Genomic DNA, 9,060 nt, shown 5'->3' with positions numbered 1-9,060 from the left:
ATGTTTGATAAATCTCTACCATAGTCCTGCTTACAGTTATTGGCATATTAGTACAGGCTGTTTAATAGTGCACGTGCATTTGCAGCTGTCAGCTCAGCTACAGAAATTATCGCCTTAACCCCTTCCCGACATTTGACGTACATTTACGTCATGGTCGGGATGTACTTCCCGACACATGGCATAAATGTACGTCATGCCATTTAACTGTCACCGCATCTAGAGACGCGGTGACAGAGGGACGATGTCTGCTGTCCCTGACAGCAGACATCTTCCCTCATTGCCCAGGGGGGGCAGCGATGCCCTCGCCCATCGGCGATCGCTGTGATTGGCTGTTCAATGTGAACAGCCAATTACAGCGGTTTTCTGTGTACCGGCGAATAACGTTCGCCGGTGACACAGGGATCGGTGGTGATTGGTGCTGTAAAGTACAGCACCAATCACCACCGGGTGTAAGGGTGACACTGGTGGTCACCCCACCTGCCCCCTAAGGCTGTGATTGGTCCGTCGGACCGACGGACCAATCACAGCCATTTCACCTCAGATGAAATAACGGAGACAGCCCTGCAGCCGCCATTCCGGTCAGGAACAGCGTGCAGAGCGGTCTCTGTGCCCTATACTGACCTGATCAGCGTTGGTGCCAGCTCCTGGTGTGACTTCCTTGTGTGACTTCCTTGTGCTGCTGCTGCTGCTGCAGCAGCGTCATTGTGTCAGACATTTAAATTGTGTGCTTTAATTTTGTATCTGCTGCCCCCTGCTGCCCCCCTTTTGTGCTGATCACTATAAACTAAGTGATCAGCACCTTTTTTGGGGTGCAGGTTTTTTTTTTTTATATATATACCCTGTCAGGTTGCACCCACAGTTGTGTGCCTGCTGCCCCTCACTGCTAATCAGTGTTGCATCACTGCTAATCAGTGGTGCATCACTGATCAGCAGTTTTTGTTTTTTTGAGGGTGTTGTGGGTTTTTTTTTTTTTAATTTTTTTTACACCCACGGTGATTTTGTGGGTGTCCTGTGGCCGCTGAGCGCTGATCAGTGACGTACATCACTGAACAGCATTTTTGGCACAGGGTTGATATAATTTTTTTTCAGCAGTTTTTTTTTTATTTATTTTTTTGGGAGAGTGCTGTGGGCTTTTTTTTTTTAATTGTTTTTACACCCACGGTGATTTTGTGGGTGTCCTGTGGCCGCTGAGCGCTGATCAGTGACGTACATCACTGAACAGCATTTTTGGCACAGGGTTGATATAATTTTTTTTCAGCAGTTTTTTTTTATTTATTTTTTTTGGAGAGTGCTGTGGGCTTTTTTTTTTTAATTGTTTTTACACCCACGGTGCTTTTGTGGGTGTCCTGTGGCCGCTGAGCGCTGATCAGTGACGTACATCACTGAACAGCATTTTTGGCACAGGGTTGATATAATTTTTTTTCAGCAGTTTTTTTTTTATTTTATTTTTTTGGAGAGTGCTGTGGGCTTTTTTTTTTAATTGTTTTTACACCCACGGTGCTTTTGTGGGTGTCCTGTGGCCGCTGAGCGCTGATCAGTGACGTACATCACTGAACAGCATTTTTGGCACAGGGTTGATATAATTTTTTTTCAGCAGTTTTTTTTTATTTTTTTATTTTTGGAGAGTGCTGTGGGCTTTTTTTTTTTTATTGTTTTTACACCCACGGTGCTTTTGTGGGTGTCCTGTGGCCGCTGAGCGCTGATCAGTGACGTACATCACTGAACAGCATTTTTGGCACAGGGTTGATATAATTTTTTTTCAGCAGTTTTTTTTTATTTATTTTTTTTGGAGAGTGCTGTGGGCTTTTTTTTTTAATTGTTTTTACACCCACGGTGCTTTTGTGGGTATCCTGTGGCCGCTGAGCGCTGATCAGTGACGTACATCACTGAACAGCATTTTTGGCACAGGGTTGATATAATTTTTTTTCAGCAGTTTTTTTTTATTTATTTTTTTTGGAGAGTGCTGTGGGCTTTTTTTTTAAATTGTTTTTACACCCACGGTGCTTTTGTGGGTGTCCTGTGCCCGCTGAGCGCTGATCAGTGACGGACGTTACTGACCAACATCTGTGCTCAATTTTTGGCGCAGGAGCTTTTTTTTTTTTCTTTTAAACTTACACGTGTTAAAGCACTACATACACACTACATACCCCCGTGTTGAAATAAAGTTTGTACCCCCCCCTACACTATACACGTGTTGAAACACTTAAAAATAATAAAAATGTCCCAATCATCGCAAAGACTGTTTTCAGCGGAGGAGGCATATGCCCTTCTTGCCTCTGACACTGACACAGCCAGTGAAGTAAGCAATGAATTGGCATTTGTCTTAAGCTCCTCTTCCTCCTCTAGTGATGAGGGACCCCCTCAAAGACGCCCCCGTAGAGCAGCTTGAGACCCCCCCCCCCCAATGATTGATCTCGTATGGACCCCACCACCAGACAATTTTGAGCTCCAGGTTCCTGAGTTTTTGGCCAACCCAGGAATCCAATTTGATAGTACAGGCCTCAAAGAAATTGACTTTTTCAAAGTCTTTTTCTCTGATGATTTTATAAATTTAATGGTGGACCAAAGTAATTTATATGCCCAGCAGTTTATTGCCCAAAACCCCACGTCATCATTTGCTAGGTGGACCCCTGTAGATGCAGTAGAGATGATGACGTTTTGGGGTCTGGTGTTACATATGGGCATAGTTAAAAAGCCAGAAATTAGGCAATATTGGAGTACAGATGTTCTGTACAGCACCCCACTTCATCATATGGCCATGACCCGGACTCGTTTTGAGACGATCCTTAAATTTTTGCATTACAACGATAATGCACAGTGCCCACCCAGAGATGATCCCACCTTTGACCGGCTATTCAAAGTCAGGCCGGTCATTGATCATTTCAGCGCCAAATTTGCTGAGATGTACATCCCCCAAAAATTCATTTGTGTAGACGAGTCACTTATACATTTTAAAGGAAGGGTTAAATTCCGCCAGTACCTTCCCAATAAGAGGGCAAGGTATGGCATAAAAATGTATAAGCTGTGCGAAAGTACCTCAGGGTACACCCACAGGTTTAGGGTATATGAAGGGAAGGACACAAGAATTGAACCGCCAGAATGCCCCCCCTCCCTCGTAGGTGTTAGTGAAAAGATTGTCTGGGATTTAGTGCACCCCTTCCTGGATAAGGGTTATCACCTCTATGTGGATAACTTTTACACCAGCATCCCCCTGTTTAAGGCCCTTGGTTCAAGAGGTACAGCAGCTTGCGGTACTGTGCGCAAGAACCAAAGAGGCCTCCCAAAAACGCACGTTGCCCAATTACTGAGAAAGGGTGAAAGCAGGGGAATATGCACCGAAAATATGTTGTTGGTCAAATATAAGGACAAGAGGGATGTCCTTATACTGACAACAATTCACGGAGACAGTACCACCTCCGTCCCTGTACGAGGTACCAGTACCCACACCTCAAAACCTATTTGTATCCTTGATTACAATAAGTACATGAACGGAGTGGATCTTTCAGATCAGGTACTGAAGCCGTACAGTGCCCTGCGGAAAACAAAAATCTGGTATAAGAAGCTGGCCGTGTATATCATCCAGATGGCACTGTATAACGCTTACGTACTATTCCGTTCTACCAGCCAGACGGGGACATTTATGCACTTTCAAGAGTAAGTCATAAAGGGCCTAATATTTGGGAACCAGCAGGCAGAGGGCCCCAGTACTTCTAGTACTGGCCCCAGTACTTCTAGTACTGGCCCCCGTAATGTATCAGGGCAGCATTTTCCTAACGAAATCCCCTCCACTGGAAAAAAGGGCAGGACACAAAAAAGGTGCAAAGTTTGCTATAAAAAGGGAATACGAAAGCAAACTATTTTCCACTGTGAAACTTGCCCCGACAAACCCGGCCTATGTATGAAGGAGTGCTTTAAAATATACCACACATCTATGGATTATTAGGTTCATCATTTCACCGTGCTTCGGGGGTCTTGCTAATGCGACATAGCACCCACCATTCATTCCACCAGAATCTGTGCGGCAAAATCCAAATATCACTCCTTCCCTTCTGAGTCCTGCCATGCACCCAAATGGTATTTTTTGGTCACATATGAGGCATTGCCGTACTCGGGAGAAATTGGGGCACAGATTTTGGGGTGCTTTGTCTCCTTCATTCCTTGTGAAAATGAAAAATTTTGAGCCAGAACTGCATTTTTGTGTAAAAAATGTAATTTTTCATTTTCACAGCCCAGTTGTACCACAATTGGTGAAACCCCTTGGGGTTTGAAATGTACACTATACCCCTAGATGAATTCCCTGAGGGGTGTAGTTTGCAAAATGGGGTCACTTGTGGGGGGGTTCCACTGTATTGGTGCTTCGGGGGTCTTGCTAATGCGACATAGCACCCACCATTCATTCCACCAGAATCTGTGCTGCAAAATCCAAATATCACTCCTTCCCTTATGAGTCCTGCCATTTTTTGGTCACATATGAGGCATTGCCGTACTCGGGAGAAATTGGGGCACAGATTTTGGGGTGCTTTGTCTCCTTCATTCCTTGTGAAAATGAAAAATTTTGAGCCAGAACTGCATTTTTGTGTAAAAAATGTAATTTTTCATTTTCACAGCCAGTTGTACCAAAATTGGTGAAACCCCTGGGGGTTTGAAATGTACACTATACCCCTAGATGAATTCCCTGAGGGGTGTAGTTTGCAAAATGGGGTCACTTGTGGGGGGATTCCTAAGTTTTAGCATCTTATGGTGCCTAGAAACCTACATGGTGCCTAAAAAATAATCTCATAAAAAGGAGGCTCCAAAATCAAGTAGGTGCTCCTTCTATTATGAAGCCTGTGGTTTGGTCAACGTGCACACTAGGGCCACATATAGGATATTTATGAAAACAAAAGAATTGGGGGAATCAATTTTTAGTCACATTTCTCTAGTAAAATCTACTGTGTTCCTTAGAAAAATGTATTAAAATTGAAAATCTGCAAAAAAAATGAAATTTTTAAATTTCACCTACACTTTGTTTTAATTCCTGTGAAACACCAAAAGGGTTAACAAACTTCCAAAATGCTGTTTTGAATACTGTGAGGGGTGCAGTTTTTGAAATGGCATAATTTATGGGGGTGTCTCACATACAAGTCCCTCAAAGTCACATCAAAACTGAACTGGTCCCTAAAAAAATCAGTGTTTGAAATTTTCTTGAAAATTTGAGAATTTGCTATTCATATTTTAAGCCTCCTAGTGTCCCAAAAAATTAAAAGGAGGTTGAAATAATGATGGAAACATAAAGTAGACATATGGTCTATGTTAGTTATTAACTATTTTGAGTGGTATGATTATTTGTCTCACAAGCAGAAAATTTAACATTTTGCAAATTTTTCAATTTTTTTACGACATTTTGGTATTTTTCACAAAAAAACACAGACTGTATCGACCAAAATTTACCACTAACTTGAAGTACAATGTGTCACGAGAAAACAATCTCAAAATCACTGGGATAAGTAAAAGCAAAAAAAAGTTATCCCCACTTAAGTGATACATGTCAGATTTGAAAAAAAGGGCTCTGTCAGGAAGGCAAAAACAGGCTGTGTCGGTAAGGGGTTAATAATATTTCCCAACATTTTGAAACCACAGGTCGGGACTTTGCACACACGAACGAGGACTTATGCTGGATACACACTGAGCAATTCCAGGTTCCACCAATGTTTTTAACTATATTGGCGGTTCCCCGGGCGTAATGATATAGTGCATACACACTGTTGTACTTGTGTACTAGCACGGCGCCCCGATAATTAGTCGCCCGATTTTTTAATCGCATCGCATGCCATACACCAGATGGCATGCGATGCGATTTTAACGCATATACGATATTAAATTGTATAAGCACCCTAATGGGTGCTTACAATGCTTAAATGCACCCCCACGCCACCCCCCAAGTATAAACGTGAACCCGAAGTGTGGCGAGCGGTGGCACTACGCGTCCTACGACCTTTTCATACCCCCACTATCCACGTCGGCGTGGAGTTGATTTTATAAAGTGTGGCGAGTGCAGCGAGCCACCGTGCCCAAAGCGTGGCGAGCGGACGCAGATACCTGTGAAGCCCGCGAGGGTACGCGGATACCTCGCGGGGCTCGCTGCGCTCGCCACGCTTCGGGCTCGGTGGCTCGCTGCGCTTGCCACACTTTATGAAATCAACTCCACGCTGACGTGGATAGTGGGGGTATGAAAAGGTCGTAGGACGCGTCTCGCCACGCTTCCGGTTCACATTTATACTTGGGGGTGGCATGGGGGTGCATTTAAGCACCCATTAGGGTGGTTATACAATTTATAATCGCATCCCATCGAATTGTATGGCATTGTATGCCATATACAATGGCATACAATTTAAAAAATGTATGCCATTGTACAACATCGACCGATATCGTGTCACATCGCATGTGATATGGTCTGCGATGCGATGGGCGCCGTGATAGTACACAAGTACCCACACTAGCCTTTATTCTGATTCACTTGCAAAGGCAAATTCCTGCTCAAATGAACAAAACCATGCTGCACTGCAGGGGGTCAGATTTAACATGTGCAGAGAGAGTTAGATTCGGGTGGGCTATTTTGCTTCTGTGTAGATAAAGTACTGACTGCTTTATTTTTACACTGCAATATAGATCTCACTTTAAAGTAAACACCCCACCCAAATGTAATTCTCTCTGCATATGTTACATCTATCCCCCCCCCCCCCCCCCGCAGTGCACATTTTGTCCATTTGAGAAGGACTTTGCCTTTCCGATAACGGTCAGCGACTTCACACCCCCCCACTCTATACATGTAGTTATTGCCTAGATAGTCAAGACTGGGCTGCATGGAGGGGGGGAGGGGGGTTAATAACAATGTACGGGAGTGTTTATTATTAATGACATTGAGCATACAAACTGGACGAATTGCACTATATATAGTTAACAATACTACTATATCACCTGGTGCGTACGCAGAATTATCATTATGCCCAATAGATCACATTAGGGATGACCATTGACCATCAATACTTCTAAACCATCAATAGTTTCTTACTGATGACAAATACTTTTGCCATCGATGGTGAAAAACCACATAGTTTCCCACCATCGATTGTAGCCTTAGATTAATTTAAAAAAGAATGGTTCATTACAATTAAACAGTACTGCTCCCAACTCACAAACAGGTACATTTATTAAAGCTTCTAAAAATGAAAAGAGGTGATGCTGCACATAGCAACCAAAAAGATTGGGGGAATTTAACTAAGATGTGAATTCTACTTCCCATGTGATGTTGCTATGGGCAACGAATCAGATCTGTCTACTATCTTCTAGAGCAGGCTTTCCCGACCATGGTCCTCAAGGCACACCAACAGTGCAGGGTTTAGTGATATCCAGGCTTGAGCACAGGTGACTTTATTAGTACCTGAGTAATTCTGATTAAACCATCTGTGCTGATGCCTGGATATCACTAAAACCTGCACTGTTGGTGTGCCTTGAGGACCGTGGTTGGGAAAGCCTGCTCTAGAGGGTGCTAAATAAATAAGAAGTAGCTTCTGATTGGTTGCCCATAGCAACATCACATGTGAAGTAGAATACACGTCTTAGTAAATTTCCCCATTATGTCTATCAATTCTCTATTGCATCCTAGAAAATGATAGACAGAATCAGGTTGGTTGCTATACGCAACATCACCTCTTTACATTTTTAAAAGCTTTAGTGAATTTAGCCTACAGAGTGGGTTATTAAGAACTGATCACTAGTGTGCAAATTCACAATCCTATCAAACGGGCATACATACGGATTGTAGCGCACATGCATGAGACCAAATAGCATGAACAAATATCAGTACTTGTGTACTTTCACGGCTCCCATCGCATGCCATCGCATGCCATATGTAGTGGCATGCGATGCGATTTTACCGTGGTTTTACGCATTTTTAATAAAAATCGCATGCAATCGCATCGCATGCGATCGCATAAGATCGCATGCGATCTGATGCGATGCTATGTCATTTTTCACTGAAATTATGGACATGAGTTGAAATCATGTAAAATGCACCCCAAATGTCATTTTTCACACTGTACCACCCCCACTATCAACGCCAACCCGAAGCGTGGCGAGCCCGCGAGGGGCGGTGGTACGCGTCCTACGACCTTTTCTTACCCCCACTATCCACGTCGGCGTGAAGATGAGAAAAGAAAGTGTGGCGAGCGCAGCGAGCCACCGAGCCCTTCACAGGTATCCGTGTCCCCTCGCGGGCTTCACAGGTATCCGTGTCTGCTCGCCACGCTTCGGGCTAGGTGGCTCGCTGCGCTCGCCACACTTTCTATTCTCAACTCCACACCCAACGTGGATAGTGGGAGTATGAAAAGGTATGACATTTGGGGTGCATTTTACATGATTTCAACTCATGTCCATAATTTCTGTGAAAAATGACATCGCATCGCATCAGATCGCATGCGATCTCATGCGATCGCATGCGATGCAATGCGATTTTTCCCTGTACGATGCACATCGTGTGAGCCGTGATTGTACACAAGTACCCAAATATCTCATTACTAGGGACAGGATTATATGCATTTGCATATCTGCATATGCATTTGCATATCTGCATATGCATTTGCATATCTGCATATGCATTTGCATATCTGCATATGCATTTGCATATTTTGCCCATTCTCACTGGATATTGCATATTTTACCTAAAATCTAGTGATGGTGCATATTTTAGGCCCCGCCCTCCTCCCACCCACGAGTCACAGCACTGCTTTGCTCTGTTGCTGCTGGCCAGGTAATGGTAGAGTGTGCAGGCTGGGGCAATATGTGCGCAGTGTGGGGAACCATGGACCTTGACACTGCTGTAGGCTGCCAATCCATGTTGATAAAAGTCAGTCGGGGCGGATGCAATTACGAATCTCCTGAACCTTTTGCTGCCCCTGGTCCGGGACTTTACACCAAGAGACAGACTTCTGCAGCAGAGGAGGCGGGCGGAAGGGTTGTGACATCACGCGGTGCAGAGAAAATGCTGTGTCACAGTGAGTATGCGGCGCAGGGAGAAAGCCT

The sequence above is a fragment of the Crinia signifera genome, chromosome 5, assembly GCF_055691185.1.
Source record: "Crinia signifera chromosome 5, ASM5569118v1, whole genome shotgun sequence".
Taxonomy (NCBI): Eukaryota; Metazoa; Chordata; class Amphibia; order Anura; family Myobatrachidae; genus Crinia; species Crinia signifera.
Note: the sequence above shows the minus strand (reverse complement) of the source record.